General features: G+C 42.4%; 1 protein-coding gene across 6 annotated transcripts in view; it reads left to right on the top strand.

The window, feature by feature from the left end:
* The window catches only part of RAPGEF4 (Rap guanine nucleotide exchange factor 4), a 309492-nt gene that overhangs the window by 138966 nt on the left and 150273 nt on the right, over positions 1-20253 (top strand). Inside the window, exon 1 of one of the 6 annotated variants that reach the window (XM_025404816.1) lies at positions 7390-7499. The exons of the other annotated variants lie outside the window; for them this stretch is intronic. The gene's annotated coding sequence lies outside the window, so the exon portion shown is untranslated. Of the gene's footprint in view, positions 1-7389; positions 7500-20253 lie in introns of those variants that run through there. 6 annotated transcript variants of the gene reach the window in all.

Here is a 20253-nt window from a genome sequence, read left to right on the forward strand (position 1 = left end):
CACAGAGAAGTTCAAAATGCACTATGAGAAGCTATCATAGGAGGAGGAGGAGGCTGTATGTTATGAGGGAAGCATATGGAATTCAGAAACTCAGGGTCTGTTTATATCTGGACTTTTACCCGTGTGCGTCACTTAGCATTGTCACTTCATCATTAGCAGGTCATTTCATCTCTGAGACTCAGTGTCTTCCTTGGTGAAAGTGAGGATAGTATCGTTCTAGCTGTAGTGTAAAGTTGAATAAAGCTCAAATGAGGTAACATGTGAAAGTGCTTTACAGATCATAAGGTGCTAGCAAATATTATCATCATCACCACCATTATCACCATCCTAACTGCTGTTAGGAAGACATGCTAGATCCGAGAATTCCGAAGTCCTGGCTACTTGAAACATCAGACTGTTTTCCTGCTTTTAGTTGCTTCAGGTCCAATTGTTGCATTTACTCATGTTTTGTCATTAAATTTTAAATTTGTTGATTTCCAATTATCCACTGATTTGGAAGCACGGAGTCAGAGTAGGGGAGCAGATGAGCAGGAATGTGGTCAGAAGACAGGACTAGGCCAGTTTAAAGCAACATGTTTAATATGTGTTTAAAAAAAAAAAAAAAAAGGAGCAAATTTAACCTTGGGGATAGACCTTGTCTTAGTCTGTTTTGTGCTGCTATAACAGAATATATGAGACTGGGTAATTTATAAAGAACAGAGATTTCTCTCTTACAGTTCTAGAGGCTGAGAAGTCCAAGGTGGAAGGGCTTACAGCTATCGAGGGCCTTCTTGCTGTATCATCTCATGGCAAAAGGCAGAAGAGCAATAGAGCATGCTTGCAAAAGAGGGCAAGAGATCCAACTCACAGCCTCAAGCTCGTTTTACAATCAGGATTAATCCATTCAGGAAGTGGAGCCCTCATGACCTAAACACCTCCCATTAGGCCCCACCTCCCAACACTGTTGAATTGGGGATTAAGCCTCCAACTTCAATTGAACTTTGGACATTCAAACCATAGCATACTTCTGACAAGTGGTCAAAAACATTCATATTGGAGTTTAATGAAGACTCTTGAAGAACAGACCAATTCATGGTCAAATGTTAATAGGAAGGAAAATAGGACCTGACATTTAAAAAAATTCTGCTGGGTAAATACCTGGTGAAGTTTTACCCAGAAGATGTTTTACTCTCCTAGAAGATGTTTTCGGGAAAGGTGGGTTTGGTTGGAAGCCCGCTTCAGTTGGCAGTGTCTGGGAGAGGACTTAAGCCACAGAATCAACTTGTGTGGTCCTTGGGACCACAGAAAGCCCAACCCAAATCTGACTTCAAGCAGTGTGAAGATAAGATGCAAAATATGGTTTGGAAGAAGGCAAGGACATTGAGTCCTTCCTTATCTTGCATTTAGGTTAGTGAAAAGAACAAATCATATATAAAAGTTATTTTGGAGGACAGAAGGGGAGAAATGATATCTATGGTCAGTGAAATAATTGGCCTCATGGAGGTGGGACAGCAGCTATAGTATCAGACCAATTTTTGTCTTCATTGATTAGGCTTCCAGTAACTACACTGTTGCCACAGCAATTTTGCTACAACAGTGACCTCTGATGACAGTGTTTAAATTCTACTATACCCCTGTACCTCCACCCCAGGACCAGGGAGCCAACAGTGAGCTGTTAAAATGTAGGAGGTAGTTCCTCTCTGGGAGGCTGCTCCTACAGCAGTGTTTTCAAGGTGGAAGCCATGAAAATGGTCTGAAGTATTTTACCTTCAGATACAAGTCCTTAATCTCATGTTGACCTTGGACTGTAATTTGGATAACCAGCACTTTTATTCCCCATTTACAGCAGGGAGGTAGATTGGTTAGGAAACCTGCATTTGCAGTCAATAGTGTTCCTACACTGGAGCCTCTATCCCTGTTTGGACTAACGTTTGCAACATCAGTACTGAATTTGCCAGAAGATTCAGTTTTACTTGAAGAAACTTACCTGAGATCACCTCCAGGCTTCTTATACTACTTCTCAGCGTAGTGCATGCTTGAACCAGCTGGAGACTCCAAAGCATTCCTTCATACGTGGGAATTCTGTGCTTGTATTAATGCCACACCTGTTCCATCCCTACCATACCCTCTGAGCATTTTGAGAAGAATGATAGGGCTGATATTCAGCTGGTTCACACCTGTTCCATCCCTACCATACCCTCTGAGCATTTTGAGAAGAATGATAGGGCCGATATTCAGCTGGTTCACACTAGTGTGCCCCGAAAGAGTTTTTAAGGTCTGTTCTGAATGATCTGTGCCCATGCTGTTTAAATTATGAGATATTTTGAACATGGTCCCTGTGATATGGTATTTTTTTTTCTGAAAAAAAAAATATATATATATATATATATATGCAACATACTTCAGTTTAGTAGACTTTTGTCATTGATCATAAAGAGGAGAAATTTAGGAAGTTCTGACAGTGCTTGAAAATCATTTGCATTTGCCTTGATTTGTTTACTTTCTGATGAAACGGAAAGATTACTTGTAGCAAACACTATTATTGCCCCTCTCCGTATACCCTTGGCCCATGCCTGGGTTTGTCAGCAGCTACAGTGGACTGCCCCCTGTCCCCTGGAGGCCTCCCATTTCAAGCATCAGTATCTCTCCACTTCTTCTGAGGGTTTTCTTCAATGCTGGGGGATCTTCACAGCCCAACAAGCCAGCACAGACACTTCAGGGATTTGATGCTTCCCAGTGCGTTTGACTGTGAGGGCTGAATGCCCCTGCCTCTGCATCCCTCTATGGGTCAGTGTTGCAGTGTGTTCCACATAGTTCCTCAGTGTGTCCCCAGCAGGACAGAGCCCCAGTTGCCCATGGCGGTATTGGTTTTTCTTTCTCCCTGCCTCACTTTCCTCCTCCCTTACCTATGCCTCCTGAGATTGCCTCCCAAGACCTGGTCTCTGGGTCTGTCAGGGGAACTTAAGCTAAGACAGAATTGTTTCCTGAACTACTGGTTTAGGTTCCCAGCTGCTCACCCTGTATATTAGTCCATTTCATCCTGCCGATAAAGACATACCTGAGACTGGGCAATTTGCAAAAGAGTGGTTTAGTGGACTTAAAGTTCCACGTGGGTGGGAAGGCCTCATAATCATGGCAGAAGGCAAAAGGCACTTCTTACATGGTGGTGGCAAGAGAGAAAAATGAGAGCCAAGTGAAAGGGGTTTCCCTTTACAAAAGTATCAGCTCTTGTGAGACTTATTCACTACCACGAGAACAGTATGGGAGAAACCGCCCCCATGATTCAATTATCTCTCACTGGGTCCCTCCCACAACACATGGGAATTATGGTAGTACAATTCAAGATGAGATCTGGGTGGGGACACACAGTCAAACCATATCACCCTGTATGGCATCTTGCCACCAACACCCCTGAATCTGTTAGAAATGCAAATTGACCAAGTCCTAGAACCTTTCATGGTTTCCTCTTGCCTAGGAATGGAGTCCCAGACCCCTAATGCATCTCGGTGCCCTGAGTGCCATGGCTGCTGCTACACTTCAGTATGTCTGAGACCAGTGCAGCCATCGGGCCTTCTCTCCCTTCCTTTCCCTGCAAAGCCGCCTTCACGCCTGGCTCCTCTGCACTGCCTTTCCTCTGTGGGACTTGTTTTTTCCCATTCTTTTATTTACCAGCGCTCCTAAGATCTTTCAGGCTTAGTCCAGCCCATTGATCTGGAGTCACCTGTGCTTTTCCTTCCTAGAGCTTGGCGTATTTGCAATGATGTAACTCATTTTCCATTACATGTTTAACATCTCTTTCTCTAGACCAGGGATCTGCCAACAACTACAGTTTTATTAGAACACAGGCACATCCATTTATTTATATATTATGTATGGCTGCTTTCATGATATAACCACAGAGTTGAGTATCTGCAAGAGACCACATGGCTCACGAAGTCTAAAATGTTTACCATGTAGACCTTTACAAAAAAGCTTGCAGACTCCTGCCCTAGACTATGAACTCTGAAAGAAGAGTCTCCTGCTCACTATTGGAACCCAGCACTCAGCACAGTCCCTGACACGATGTAAACATAATATTAATATGTCTGACTTGAAGCAAAGTTTCCATGAATGCCTTTCTTCCCTCCTGATTTGTCCCTTGTCTTGAGAATTGTATGGGTGCTTGGGGGCAGTACTGTTCACAGCAAGGAAACATTTCCAGACCTGGAGTGTGTGTTACCCCCTTCTTTTAGTTCTTTATCACACAGAAGTGAGAGTCCCACCCCTACTGTCATGTTCAGTAGTCAATGCCTTTATTTTTTTTTTTTTTAAATAGGTGATGCTTTTTCTAAAGAGAGAGAAATTTTACTATTCTTTTTTTTTTTTCTTGCCCATTTGTTTCAGACCAAGTGGGACATGATGCCCTATTCAAAGTGTTTTCCAGATTCTTGCTTGGATGAAAAGAATCTCACTTCCACTTTTACATGGGAAAGCATGCCCTAGCTAGATTTAATTTGAAAAATTGGCTGGGCGCGGTGGCTCATGCCTGTAATGCCAGCACTTTGGGAGGCCGAGGTGGGTGGATCACCTGAAGTCAGGAGTTCGACACTAGCCTGGCCAACATGGTGAAACCCTGTCTCTGCTAAAAATACAAAATTAGCCGGGCATGATGGCACATGCCTGTAATCACAGCTACTCGGGAGACTGAGGCAGGAGAATCACTTGAACCTGGGAGGCAGAGGTTGCAGTGAGCCGAGATCACGCCACTGCACTCCAGCCTGGGCAACAAAGTGAGACTCCATCTCAAAAAGGAAAAGAAAAAGAAAAAAGAATAAGAAGAATCAGGGTATAGTGAAGTAAAGAAAGATAATAGCTTTAAATTTAATGGAACAGGATATGAAAATGTCCATATTCTATGCTGCTGTTACCATTTTTAGCATACACTTTTATCACCTCACTCATTTACTTAAAAAAAATTTAACAGTTTTCCAAGCATCTTTGTAATGCTTATAGGAACTTCTCTAATCTGATTTCCAAGGTGTCCTTATAATCTTATCTCTTGTTATGCTCTAGGGCAGGGGTTGTGAAACTATGGCCTGTGGGCCAAATCCAGACTACTGCCTGGGTTTGTAAATAAACTTTTATTGGAACACAGCCACACTCATTTATTCATATGTCATTTATGCTTGCTTTAGTGTTATAATGGCAGAGGTGAGTAGCTGCAACCGATACTATATGGGCTACAAAGCCCAAGAGTTGCTCAGTGGTCCTTTACGAAAATCTTTGCTGATCGCTGCTGCAGGGAGCCTTCTATATCTGACTGCTCCTGTCTCTCCTCACAGTTCCTCTGCTTGCTAAACCTTTTCATGCATCTGAGCCTTTGCCTATACTGTTCCCTCCGCCTAAAGGCCACTCTCCCCTTTCCTACTTAGAAACTCCTGCTACAAGCTAGTGAGGCCCTGGTTGGTTTTTTTCGTCTTCTTTGTGAGACTTCTGAATTCCTCAAAATGTATTTTTTCCTCTTCTAGGATCCCACAGCACTTTGTCCAGATATATATTAAAACCCTTATCATTGTTATTAGTATCATAATTCACATTCTTGTGTTTATCTCTTACCAGAGTATGAGCTGTAGAGGATGAGTTCCATATCTTTATTTAATTCTGCATCTTCCGTGCATCCATCCAGGAGCCTGGAACCAAGTAGATGCTCAAGAAGTCACTGATTAATAACTGGTGGGGGGGAGGGGTTGAATATTATTAACCAGTGCACAGAAAAGAGTGTGGGGGTAATGAGAAACACATCAGCAGTTGGAGGAATTATAGAAGTTTAACTGTAAAGTGTTTAGGAATTATTTTTGTTCTACATTTTTCCCTGTTCTGTCACCTCCCAGATGGGGAAAAAAGCCAAGGCTGAACAGGAGGCTTGACCAAGAAGACGGGGGAACATAATGCCCAGCTCTCCTGTATCTCAGTCTGTTGCTCTTTCCATGTGCAGCACCATCAACAGAGGCTTTTCAGTGGGGATGGACTAGACACAGCGTGTTAATTGGAGAGTTATTAGTAAGATTGTTAATACTTCTTTCCACAGTGGAATAAATGGAGTATTTGTTGGTGGACCAAATTCTAATAGTAAGTAGGAAGCAGATTAGAAAAGTTTATCATTAGCTCTGTCTTTCATTTGTGGACCAGTAAGTTGATTTTCTCTCTCCCTCAAGTTTTCCCTTTGAAAAATAAGGATAATTCTCAGCCCCAAATACTGTCTTTACCTTCTCTGAAAATATGAATCCTTTTAAAAAGCTGCTTTGAATCCATTATGGCCTTTGCAATATCAGCTTGGTGATGTGGCTTGTTATGATCGAATTAATATTTGTCTCCTTTTTCATGAAAGATTGAATTCAATATGGAAAGCAGCCTTTTTCAAGAGTTTCTCCTATTTATCTGAGGGATGGTGATTTCATGTTGCTAGAGCCAGTTAACTGCTGGATGCTTCATGCTCTCCAGTTGCCTAATGGGGAGAATTGGACCTGGCAAAGAGCCCAGTTGTCCATCTTCCTGGGGCTGGTAACCACTTACGGGTAATAAAGGTGAACTTTAAATGACTTCCTAGACACCTCTTCACCGAGGTAAAGATGCAGAGAAGAGGAAAGACAACTGTGAGTGCTGACGAGCAACTTCTGAGATTGATAGGCAGTTTAGATCTAATTTTAAATACTAGGAGAATCATATTTTTCATCTCAAAGATCATATTTGAATGAGAACTTACAAACTAGAACCTCTCTTTTAATACTTATGAAGTTATGTTTTAAGAGTGTGGCACTCATTTTTTTTTCCTTACTAAAGAGCTGGAAGAGATCCCATGACACTGTCTCCTTTCAAGTTAATGGACTTTTAACATCCTTTTGGCATGTTTTATAAAAAAAGAAAACCACTTTTACTGGATTTTCATTTTTCAAGATTTGACAATAATACTTATACATAGTAGTAATGTCAACGAAGAGTCTTGTTTGCTTACAAACAGATTTCAATTGTTGAGAGACCAATTTACGTATGGTTGCTAGAAACATGGGCAGCATTTGGTATCCGTTCATAGAACTACTTTGCAATTAGGATGGCGTCCAAATAACAAATGCCTCTTCTCCCGCAGAGGTCATTTCTTCTAGTAATTCCCACTCATAGAACGAGGTTTTACAAGGGAACATATTTATACGCAAGGACAGGATTTAATCATATACATATATATATATACACACACACACACACATATATAGGCACCATTCATTCTTTCTCATTCACTGTGAGAATACACATACACAGACACACACCCACACCCACACACACCCACACCCACACACACACGCAGGCTACCCACTGCATCACTAATCCGATTTGTTACTTTCAAATGTCAATCAACAAGGAACATTTTTAAAATATAGATAGACCTTTTGTAAGATTCGAGTCAACGTCAGTATTTAAACTCCTGGACCATATGTGGCTTCCCTTAGCAGATTTTGCACAGGAAACTTACTCCAGTATGCAAGACTGTGAGTTGCTCTCTATTCCTGGGGTTTTATCTACCAGTGTCTGGGAATGTTTCGTGATGTGCTGGGTTTATTTCTGTAGCCATAGAAGACAGAAAGATGCATGCTTCAATATTTTACAGTTGTCAAACTCAAGCTCCACTTGGGCCAATGCCTGCAGACTGAAGGCAAGACTTGACCAGGCATCTTAATAGTAAACAGTGCATTTAGAACATGTGAGGAAGGAAGGTCCAATGTGAACTGAAAATAATTTAGAGGGTTTTTATTTTGGCAGCTGAGGTTCTGACGCCAGATGCCTGATTTTGTCTGAGGAAGACTGATGGTAACATTTGTAGTGGCTCTATTTAAGGAGAGGAAGTTGATGACTGATAAGAGCTGGGGCTTAGAGTCAGGACTTTGATGACTGGCGACAGCCATTTCCACAGTTGTCCTTGGGGACTATTGGGTGACCTTTTGTTGCCTCTTCTGCCCTTTTTTTTCAGGAGAGTAGATTTCTAATTGGGCTACATTACAGGAGACTCTTAAAGAGTTTTCTTCGCAAGGAAGTTAGGCTTTATATAAGTGAACCTTCTTTTGAAGAGTCATCATTGGTTATTTTGGGGGGTATTATTTCTCCACTTCTGCAAATAAATAAAACAGTGAAGGGGGCTTAGAATCTCATCCATTTAGAACTTCATCCATTAAAACTTCCTCCTCTTGGTGCTAAATAGCCAGGTTACGTTTCTCTCCTCTGTCCATTGTGTCTGTAGGCTGTAGTTCCTAGCATCTTCAAACCCAGACAGACAGCTTCACATGAATCTGCAAGAAGCAGGGAGGGAACAATTGAGAATACCCCTGCAAACCATTTCTTGCTATTTTCTAGACTGTGAAGGAAAGATCTTGTCAAATAATTTCTGTTCTTTCATTGGATACATAATATGTGGGAATTCAGTGCAAAATGAAAACATGGGGCCTTTCGTTAAAAAATTATTAAGAGACCAGGTGTGGTGGCTCACGCCTGTAATCCTAGCACTTTGGGAGGCCTAGGTGGGCAGATCACTTGAGGCCAGGAGTTCGAGACCAGCCTGGCCAACATAGCGAAACCCCATCTCTACTAAAAATACAAAAAATTAGCCAGGTGTGGTGGCATGTACCTGTAGTCCCAACTACGCTGGAGGCTGAGGCATGAGAATCGCTTGAACCTGGGGGGTGGAGGTTGCAGTGAGCTGAGATCATGCCACTCCACTCCAGTCTGGGCGAGAGAGTGAGACTTTGTCTTTTTCTTTTTTTTTAAATAGAGTTTCAAAATGGTAACAGCACAGTATTAAACCAGGCACTGACCCTTCTGAACATGCGGTTCTGTGTGACTACACAAATCTCACACCCATGAAGCCAGCCCTGATTTTATCTTTCTTCCCTTCATGAGTTTCATGGGTGATTCTTACCTGATCTTAACAAACATTACTCTGTGATATCTGTCAGATGTTAAGTTTCAGGTATGTGTCCCTGATGTCTCCTGGTTTAACTCAATCTCTTAATGTATATTTTGTCTCCTTTTCCTTCTCCTTTTAAAAAGACATTTTCTATAGAAGCCAGCTTTAATTTCTGCTTTTATGGCCCTTTCCCTCTGTCATGACATCTGTTTATCTCAAAATTCTGGGCTGGTATTAAGTTAAAAGGTTCATGTTGGAAAAGTGTGACTGATTCCAAGAAACAAAGAGTCAAATTCATTGACAGTGGTTCTGCGTGGTGGGATCAGAGACAGATGGAAGGGGACGTGGATGGGTGCACGTGCAGCATGGAAGGATAGGCGGGTGCCTGACGTCCTTTTCAAATAAACAGTGGAGTACAGAGGGTCAGGTGTAAAAACAGTGACAGAATGGGACTTGGTCTGCCTTTTTTTCAATTGACAAAGACAATTCTGATGACATAAATCCAAGAAGTTTTCGAGTATAAACACAAATATACTTGAAAGCTGCACATTTGCTGTCATTGGTAGTAAGTTCCTCCAACATAGTAGATGGGAATTCTTTTCCATTATTGGAGCCCAAGAGAGGGGAATAAGAGCTGTCTTCGAATGATTGAACATACTCAGGTCAGCAAGTCCCCCTCCTTTTCTCTTTACTGCTTCCTTCACCCATTTTTTATAAAATGACCATGAATACCAATGGTGGAAGGAAGTCACAGTGAATGAAAATGGATGAAGAGCAGTTCCCAGCCCTTTGCCCTGTGAATGGTGAGGTGGCAGTAGGGGGAGAGGGTGGGAGCAGGGCGGATGTGAGGGGTGGAGCAGTCTTGGATATTCCTGAGCATCCGCTGGCAGATGCTTGCCCGTTCCCCTGAGAGCTCTGTCCCTGAGGTCCGGCTAGGACATCCTCATGCTCACCATCAATCACTTTCTTTTCATCGATTAATGGATTGTGTTTTGGAATCAGGTTTTTACCTAGCTGCATAAATATGATGCAAAACAACTATTGACTCCGCTGCCCTTTCCTTATCAATAGTTGAATATGTGCGCTGGCCAACCTTTCATTTCAGCTGCTGCTAAGACGGACAGTCCCTGAGCACATCAATGCCCCTCCCTAGTTATTCCCAGTCTCTCAGCCTTTCTGACTCAGGACTGTTTCCTAACCCACAAGAGCTTGAACAGCCTAAACTCCAGATCATTGAGAAGTTTTGTGGGGGATAGAGGGAGTTAGTGCTTCTGAAGGTTCGCCTCAGATAGCAGGGGATTGCAGTCTGCAGATATGTGCCCCAGATTCCTGTCCTTTGGAGGCACAATTCTGAAACGCATTCAACAAGAGTCCCCAATGGGACAACTGGCTCCTTAACACAGCCTGCTTTCTTTCCATCCTTCCCTGTCTCACTTGTCCTGACTTTCACTCCTGCTTCCTGGGATGGATCATCTCCCATATGAGCTGCATCTAGGCTCTGCTTTCATGTTCTGCTTTCAGAAAAGTTCAGACTAAGAGATGCCCCTAAAGTGAATAGGATTCAGTTTTGGCCAGGCTAGCATGCGTATATGGCAGACTTCTGCATGCCTTGGCCCAACTGTGGCATCCTTGGGGCAAAGGTCTTTAAACTGATAAGTAAAAGAGAAAATAAAAAAAATTAGAGATATCCTTTACATTGAAAAGTTTCCCTTATATTTGTGGCATCTCATTATGTATTGATCTATGCAGTAAACATTTCCAAAAGCCTCCTTCTGTCAGGCACCATGCTACAGGCTGGTGCTAGAATGAAAGCAGATAGTCTATTAAAGAGAGACGATGCTAGAAATCTCCCCAGAGTACGAAGAAGATCCCGTGGAAATGGTCAGCTGTGGGTCCACAGCGAGGAGTTGTACAAGATGAATGGATAAGAGCCAGTGGGACAGAGAGAGGAAGCACATTAGATGGGAGGATGCCTGGGCAAAGGCAGGGAGGCATAGACAGCCCCGTTGTGGGAGAGAACTGCAAGCAGCTGGGGCCCAGTTGGAGGTTAACTTAGAATCAGGAGATGAAGGTGTCGACCACATGTCCCGTGTGAAAGTCAGTGAAGGGAAGAGGAGCATTTCTGAAACATCAGGGGCACAGTAACAACCCCATTCCGTAAAGTTTGCACTTTATAAAGCAGACCCCCAGATGGCTACCCCGAATCACGGGAGTTGAGCACAAGATTTTTGATTCAGGATTCATTCTAGGCTTTCAAAAACTCTACTATACTAACTTATTTCCATGTTTTACGAATTCAATTTTTTGTTTTAGTTAGAGCCTCAGGTGTATAAGGTACACATATAATGCTTTATATGAAGCATTTATTCAGAGCAAATCTTAACTTTGTCTTCTTTAGAAGAAAGGGCTCCAGGAATGCCTGCAAGTCTTGAAGTAATATCAATCGAAAGCACCTTCCCTGAAGCTCAATTCATTGAGCCAGAGAAAGGTCCAGACTGCAGCTGATCTCCCGTCCTGCCTTGGGCATCACTGTCGAACCTCTTGCCACTACCAGTGTGCATCTGTTTCCACATGCACTTCCAGTCTTGGCCACTTTCATTGCCTTGTCGATGTTTACAGTGCCACAGTCTGATCGGTTAGGTCCAAGCTAGCAGAAAATTCTGCCCAAATCTTTGCTAAAGATGCTACTGGAAAGCCCCTGTTTTAATTCATTGTTCTATACAAAGACTTCTTCATTCTTGAATTTAAAGATGTAAAGAATCAGAGCAGATGTCTCTGTGTGTGCAGTGTACACATCATGGGCAAGACTGGTCACAGTGTTGAGTTCTGCATAATCCACAGTCTTGTCCCTACAGACCACTGTACCACCTTCTTCTTTTGCTCCAAGGAGCATGCTCACTGCCTGTTTGGCATGGAGTGGTCGGTAGAGAACCTTAGGGTCTAGTGGTTTCCCTATTCAGATCTGTGCTTAGCACTTTTTCAGTTCATTTACAGCTTCATCATGGACGCTCTCCTGTAGAAACAGTTGTGTACTCTCAATAGTATACCACTGGCTGGAGATTCCCTTTGTGCTGTGCAAGATTGCTTTCCTGTGATGGCTTCCAAATTTTAAACTCCCTTTCATTTCTCAAATCAGGACTAAGCTTTATAAAAATTCTAACTCTCACTGTTACATTTTTCTTTCTGATTTCCTTCTCTTTATTAGTAGGAAAAGGATTTAGTGGGAGAGAGTAGAAGAATTATTTTGTGAAAAATGAAGATTTATTTTGGAAATGAGCATAAGTGACTCTGACCAGAGAAGTAGGAAAAGAATGGAACATTCATTTCAGTCTGAATAGGAAATTTAGACTGACTGCATGAATGAGGACTTAATGAGAATAGAAAGCTGATCTGTGACTTGGTAAAAAGTGGGTGCCAAAGTCTGGCTTTGCTCTGAGGGTGCATTTCAGAGAAACTCAAAGGAATGGTATCAGTGTCTTGCCATCTGTTTTCTTGTTCCAGTTTGTACCAAGCTTCTAAAACCACTCATATTTACACATGCACATGCATACTCTATTTTGGCCTTTAACTTGGGCTGTGAACATTGCATAGTAATTATTGCAGAACTGGACTTGAACTGTCTTGAACTTTCTGCATGTTTCTTGCCCAATTGATGTTATGTGCATCAAGCCTTTTCAAAGAATGCCAAGCAGAAGAACTGATTTTTGAATTTTCTTCAGAGAGCTCTCCATAGCTTCTGGTGTGTGAGTGAAGGTGGGGAGCGATTTGATGTTACTTTCTGGGTCTGTTTTAAATGCTCCCTTGGCAGCAGCCCAGCAACCACTTCGCTTTCATGTTTTTCATTTATCTTTGTTTTTCATCTTTTAGAGACAACAGCTGGATTCTGCTTTTAGTACTTATCCTTGATTCCCTGTCCTGTTCTGAGCCATTTGGGTGGGTTTGGATTTTTTGAAAGCCATGTGGCATCCTACTTTTCCATAGGATTTAATTAAAAGTTTGACTTTTTGGCACTTGTCATTGGTAACTGCTGGAAAATGGAGCCAGTGAGTATCTCCAAAGAGTCATAGACCTTTTTCTACCCTTACAGCCTTCTCACCTGAGGGCTGAATGCTTTTCCCTCAACTCTCTGCTTTGGGGAAAGATCACAGACACACACTTTCCCTGAGATAAACTGCATTTGTTGATTTGTCGTTTACATGAACATGCCCCCAAAAGGCTTATTTCCTGAGTTATTGTTCAAGATTTTCTTTGAATTTAGTTATTGCCAAAATGATTTAATTTTATATACAATATTTTACATAGAAGTAATCTACTTCTAATGTGGTTCTCTGAGACTGCCAAACCCAAATTTTATGCTGACATAATTTGTCCCAAAAGTATGTGCACAGGTCACCAAGGGCACTCAGAGACGAATATCTTATTTTTGTATATGGGGAAAAGGGAGTTGGGAGAGGAGGGGTAAAAAGACGACTTTCTCAAAACAAACAAACAAACACACAAACCAGAATTTGCCCCAAAACCATGCAGAATGATTGGCTTACCTAGATTATGAATTGATAGGATGAGCCACATTATTATAACAATTTAGAAATTAACCCACTTTTGATCTGATTCTTTACATTCCCCTTGCCCTGGCATCCTCTTCCATAACAGCTTTATTTAGGAAAATTATAGTGAAAATGGAGGCTTTTCTGTGAAATAAACGAGCAGTGAGAAAAAGAGATCATAAAAACGTTCACTGAGAAGTCAACATTTTAAACATTTCTTTACAATCTTCCATTCTTATGCCAGATTACATGAACTGCCGAACTTCACACACATTGGAGGAATTTAACATAGAATAAGAAAATGGAGGCTACTGAAACCGTCAGGATTTATTAACCTTCCTTTTCAGGTCTTTGATTTGAAATGTCCTTATTGAGATAGGACAGAATAAAATTACCCAGTGAATGAAGCATTGTAGAATTTACAAGAAGATTTATTTTAATCGACTTTTTATCCTTTGTTGAGGTAAGATAATTTTCAGGGTACGTCATTATGGCACACTGATTTATAATGTACAGGTTAGAATATAACTGCAAGTTGTGTTTAATTCTCTTGCTCACGCTTTGTATTAAGCATATTCCTTTGTATACAGAGTTTTTTATAAACAGCTATTTAAAGCTATTTATATAATCAAAATAATATTTATAGATATTTAGAAAATGATTAATCTTAGGATTGTGACAAAGCAGGAAACCTTACTGTGTGGGTTTGCCACCAACACCATCCCACCCCCCCCCAAAAAAAAAATCCGGTTTTGGTTAAGTTCCCTGAATGAGCGTCGTGAAAATTAGTTTCTTTTGGAATGATCATACAATTGAAAGACCGATTTAAATTAGAAGGGCACATTGGGCTTGGCAGAGGGCATTGTGAAAAAGCAAAGCATAATTTTCCTCCAAACAAAGACAAGCTTGTTGGAGAGCATGCTTTATTGCCTGGAAATTCTATATATATGCAAAGTTGTTCATCAATTCACTGTTGGGTTTTGTGTGCTTGGTTTCTCCTTTTGTTTGGAAAAATCAAATGCTGAGAAAAGTAAGCATAACTCTGCATGCTATAGGTACTGAGAAATCGACATATGCCAGTTCTCTTGGCATGCAATGTTCCTGTGCGGTGCCTAGGGAGGGATGGTCAGATTTGGGCTCCGTGTGGGTAAAATCGGCCTATGTGCTTCACCAGAACCTGCCCAGAATTTCTGGAAAATGACTTTCCTGCATCTTTTTCTGATCCCTCCCTCTGACAACCAGGAGAATACATGGGGCAAGTTAGGCCCACATCCTGTAGTCCACTCAGTGTTTTCTCTTTTTTTAACAGCTTCATTGAGGTGTAATTCACATTGCATACAATTCACCCATTTATATTGTATAATTCTGCAACTTTTTCTGTATGTGCGCAGCCACCACCACAACCAGTTTTAGACCATTTTTATTATTCCAAAAAGACACCCCACATCCCAGTTAGTACTCTCCTGAGACTCAGATCCGGGTGAATTAATTCAGTGAAATGAAGGTGATCATTCTCTAGGATGCTGGGGTTTGTTTGTTTGTTTGTTTGTTTTTATATGTCTAGAGAGACAGGGTCTTGCTCTGTCGCCCGGACCGGAGTGCAGTGATGTGATCATGGCTTACGGCAGCCTTGACCTTCCAGACTGAAGCAATCATCCTGCCTCATCCTCCCGAGTAGCTAGGACTACAGGCACGTGACACCATACCTGACTAATTTTTAAAATTTTTTTGGAGACAGTGTCTTGCTTTGTTGTCCAGGCTATTCTCGAACTCCTGGCCTCAAAGCATCCTCTCGCCTCAGCCTCCCGCAGTGCTGGGATTACAGGCATGAGCCACCACGCCCAGACTCTAGGATGCTTTGGAATGGGAGTTTTCATCTATTTTATTTTATTTTATTTTATTTTATTTTATTTTATTTTGTTTTGTTTTATTTTATTTTATAGAGCAAACATCAGCCAGACAGTTCTCATCTTTGGAATTGCCTTTTTCACTTCATGTCTTAGCTTCACGGCACAACAACTATATTTAATACTCATCACATGTACTGTACTTTATAGTTTGCAAAGCACTTTTGCACAAGCTCCAGATGAGAGGCCTGGCTGGCAGTGGAACAAGGTTGGGGGTAAGAAGTTCCCTGGTGACTGGGCTGGAGGAGGAGGGACTGTAATATTTGGCAACATCACTGGGGTTGGCTGCAGGCTGCAGGCTGAGCACAGCTGTGTAGGGACTCCGGGGTGGCAACAGCAGGAGAGCCAGTGACCAAAGTGGATCCAAGTTAAAAAGAGGGGTGTGGAACCAGGTGGATTTCTGTACGGAGGTTGGGGGATTTAGAAGTCAAACATCCAGATGGAAGATCCTCAAAGCAGAAGCTAAAACTCTGAAAGGGAGGTGGAGATCGTGGTAGACATCCACACGATATGAGCTGCAGGCTGGAGGAAAGAGAGGCTGGAGTGGGGACAGAAGAGTTGAGAAGGTGGCTGCTGAATCCTGTACCCTGTGAAAGAATCCCGCCTGTTCGCAGGGCACCCCACCTCCCACCCAGCATTGCCAGACTCTCTTCTGTTTACTCTGAGTAGCTCAGGTGCTTGCTTTTTTGTCCCCCACCATTTTCCCCTAACACCTTTCCTCTGACCCACTTCACTCTGTGGACCCACTGGGCACAAGCTCCTCTGGGCAGCATCCTCCCTCAGATGCAAATCCCTACACCCATGGATGAGGTGAAGAGGCATTGGGCAGGCGTCCAGCTCCTTGGGATGTGGGCTGGCCGGACCTGCTCACTTGCACCTGTAGGAGGGTATAGAGGACAAACAAGAATGCCCTGGAGAGACAGGTGCGTAGGGAGGTTCAGGAGAGATTTCCCTGGGTCCTAGGTCCAGGTTCAGAGTCCCTCACCTGATTGCCCTCCCTATGGGCCACCACACATCTGTCCTGAAAGGTGTCATTTTCAGCTTCTGACACTGTCGTGGAAGGGAGGAGAGTCCTTTTTGTCCAGATTAGCTGTGTGCCATGTGTTTAGGTGAGAAAGTGGCTGGCAATGATGTCTCTCCCTGCAGAACTTATAAGGAAGTTTTAATGAGGCACTCCTCCACTCCCTCAGGTTTTCTTTCCCGCAGATTATCTTTGTTTTCCCCCAATTTAGATATACCTCACTGTATTCAATATACGCTGCTTAAAAGCTGTGTATATATCGACGTGGGCAAAATGCAGTATTATTTTTAAAACACCAAGCATTTTATTTAAATCTGCAATAAAATCAAGAATATCTGTATGTTACAGATGCTGAAAAACACACATTCAAGTTTTATACTTTGGATTTTCATAAGCATGGCACACCTGTATCATATTGTTTAGATTTTGTTTTGGCTGGTAAAAAGGTTGGTTGGTAGAAAGGTCGTTTTTCTTCTTCTAGTACTATATAAATAATTTATAAGAAAGCCCAATGTAGCTATTTTCTGATGGGGAAATTGGCGTTTGAAGTTGGGTTTCTAGATTGCAGCAGAAATCTGTTTTAGTGCGTGAACAAAGATTAATCCACACAGGAAAGTGTTTGCAGCAGAAATCTGTTTTAGTGTGTGATCAAAGATTAATCTGCATAGGAAAGTGAGACTCTTGGCTTGTGTTAACATTAGAGGTAGGATATATGGTGTCCTTAGGCCTCAGGGAAGTCCAGTGTGGAGAATACAAGGAAGCCAGAATGTGCTTCCTAGAAAACCTAGTTATAGAAGCTGTAAGGCTGACCCCTGAGGGCAGTGGCCAATGATCAAAATAACAGTGCCAAAGGAGGCCAGCAAATTCAGACTTGACTCATGATGGCATTGAGGCCAGGAGGGTCTGTTTTTCTGCTGGGTGGCACCTGCAGAAGAGATTTAGCAACAGTGAAAGAACAAAAAAATCAGACGGCTGAGAGCATCAAGGCTCTGGGTCAGCTGTGATGGGTGGGTGGTATTTCAGGCTAGAACTAGAGGTATGCAGGAGAAGAGACATCCTATATGTAGGCATGGCAAGGAGAAGGCAGGCTGTGGACCGCATGTAGGGCCGAACTCCATCCCAGCAAGGGAACACAGACATGCTCATCAAGGAAAAAAGCCAAGCACGTGAGGTGGATTAGGGAACGCTGTGACTTTGTTGCCCTGAGGTACAGCCCTTCCTTCTACCCTTGGACTCCTCCCCTCATGCTGGATAACTGGACACAGGGGCACCCAGGGGCAGCTCTACACCTTCCCTGACGGTGGGGGCGGAGTTCCCTACTCTGAAAAGGTCTCACTCGAGAGGCAGAGGCAGAATGGGGGACAGCAGAGCCTGAAATTGAGTTGAGGAAGACAGGTGGACAGAATAAATGCAGTAAGAGCAATCATTTAAAGCTGCAACTCTGACTCCTTTCCATTTTTGGATAATTTTTAGGTTTCCGTTGCTGTTACTGTTGTTTAGAGACAAGCTCTTGCTCTGTCACCCAGTGTGGAGTGCAGTGGCGTGATCATAGCTTACCCTAACTTCCACCTCCTGGGTTCAAGGGATGTTCCCACCTCAGCTGCCGGAGTAGCCAGGACTACAGGCATGTGCTACCATACCTGGCTAATGTTTTAATTTTTTGTAGAGATGGGTCTTGCCATGTTGTCCAGGTGGGTCTCGAACTCCTGGCCTCAAGCAATCCCCCCACCTTAGCCTCCTGAAGTGTTGAGATTACAGGCATGAGCCACTGTGCCTGGCCAATTTTTAGTTTTGATATAATTTTAAATATATCTAGCACAGTTGCAGGAATAACACAAAGGACTTACCTAGAATTTTTCCCAAATTCTGCCAGTTGTTTACATTTTGCCCCATTAGCACCAACCTCCCTTTCTCTCCTATATTTTTCTGAATGATTTGAGACATTGCACTCTTTTGCCCCTAAATACTTGAGGGCATGTTTCCTTAGAGCAAGGGCATTTTCTTATATAACCATAAGACAGTTGTCAAAATCAGCAAAGCTGGTTCCTTTTATCACTAATAATAATACTTAAACACCATCCATAATGTTTTATGATTTCTGTTCTATTATTTTTAAACTGTCAATGATTGAAGTTTTCATTTAAAATGTAATTAAGTTTCTTTTTTTCTTCCCACAGTGTTGAAAGAGAAAACACATACATTATTTTTTTTTTCAGATATATTACATGGGAGCTTTTGCCAAGTTTACAGAAATACGATTGAACGTGGAGTTACAACATAATGACACCAATTAGATAAAGTCATCAGAGAGATCAAAGGAATTTTCTGAGTGACATGCTTTATATCTGTTTACCTTGGAATTAAGTATTTACAGTGCTATCTCATTTTTGAGAATAAAACTGAAATCATAAATGGGCCACACATGGGTTTCTTAAAACTAAATTTTCACCAATGAGTATATTTTGGCATTAATTCTGAGAGCACAGACTAGGCACTCTATTCCTCTGTACTGCCTTTTAAAATACAAAATTGATTAGTATCCCTAGATTCTGATGAATTAAATTTAGGTTTTGTTTTTATGGCATCAAGTGATTGTCATGCTTCTCCTGTCCCTTCTCTTAAAGGAAGAAGCTTATTCATAAAGAACATCACAGAGAGATTTGACCGTGTACATCCTATGATTTAAAATGGCTTCTTTCATCCTATCTCCAAATCACTAACATTACGTTTGTAGATCTTCATGCATTAAGCTGATTTTTCTTTCAAGCATTAGTTTTTTGAATGAAAATGTGCCCTTTGGCAGAATCAATCTGAGAAGCAGTGATGAAGTAGAGGAAATGAGAACTAATATTTATTGCGTGCCTGGGTTGTGAGGAGCTTTACTTGAGTTATCTCATTCAGTCCTTCCATCAAGCATGAGTGGTGCCATGGTAATATTTCTGCTTTATTACTGAGGAATCAGAACCTCAGAGTGGTTGAAAAATTCAATCAGTGATTCTTTCACTCAACAACTATTTCCTGAGAGCTTCTTCCTATGTCCCAGGCAAGTGTTCTAGGGTCTGGGTATGCACTGAGAGAAAATAGATGCCGTCCTGCCCTTCATTAGTCTGTGGTTAACAGAGGAGAAAAGCATTGAGCCACTCCACACTCAGATGCAGAGCATAATGACACGTTACCTGGGCATGCCAACGACAGAGACCTGATGCTGAGGGAGAGAATAATTGGGGGACTCATGTGGACTTGGGGTTGGGGAAGGCCACACTGAGGAGGTTATATGTAAGCTCAGGTAGGGAGAAAACGGCAAGGGCAAGTGGCAGAAGTACATTCCAGGCAGCAGGAGGCTTCAGGAGGAAAGCTTCGTGTGTTGAAGGATCTGAAAGAGGGCAGAGTGGCTGGAAAGGAATGAATAGGGGAGGTGAGTCAGGGCTGAGGCTGGAGGGAAGGCAGAGGCCAGTTTGTGTAAGGGCTCATGAGTCTTGTTAACACCAGTGGAGATTTGTAGAGCTGGGATTGGAGCCCATGTCTGCCTGGATCTTCATTTTATTTTTTATTTCTTTGAGACAGGGTCTCACTCCCTTGCCCAGGCTGGAGTACAGCAGCATGACCTCAGCTCACTGCAGCCTCAACCTCTTGGGCTCAAGTGATCCTCCCACCTCAGCCTCCTGAGTAGCTGGGACTACAGGCATGCACCACCACAGTCACTTAACTTTTGTATTTTTTGTAGAGATGGGCTTGCACCATGTTGCCCAGGCTGGTCTCGATGCCTGGATCTTTAAGCTTGTATTTTCCCAACTCTCTCAGCCCTGCCCTCTTTCATGCCCCACCCCCTCAAACATGTGGCACCCTAATATTCTCTTCCACACAATTTTG

This window comes from Theropithecus gelada, chromosome 12, assembly GCF_003255815.1.
Source record: "Theropithecus gelada isolate Dixy chromosome 12, Tgel_1.0, whole genome shotgun sequence".
Taxonomy (NCBI): Eukaryota; Metazoa; Chordata; class Mammalia; order Primates; family Cercopithecidae; genus Theropithecus; species Theropithecus gelada.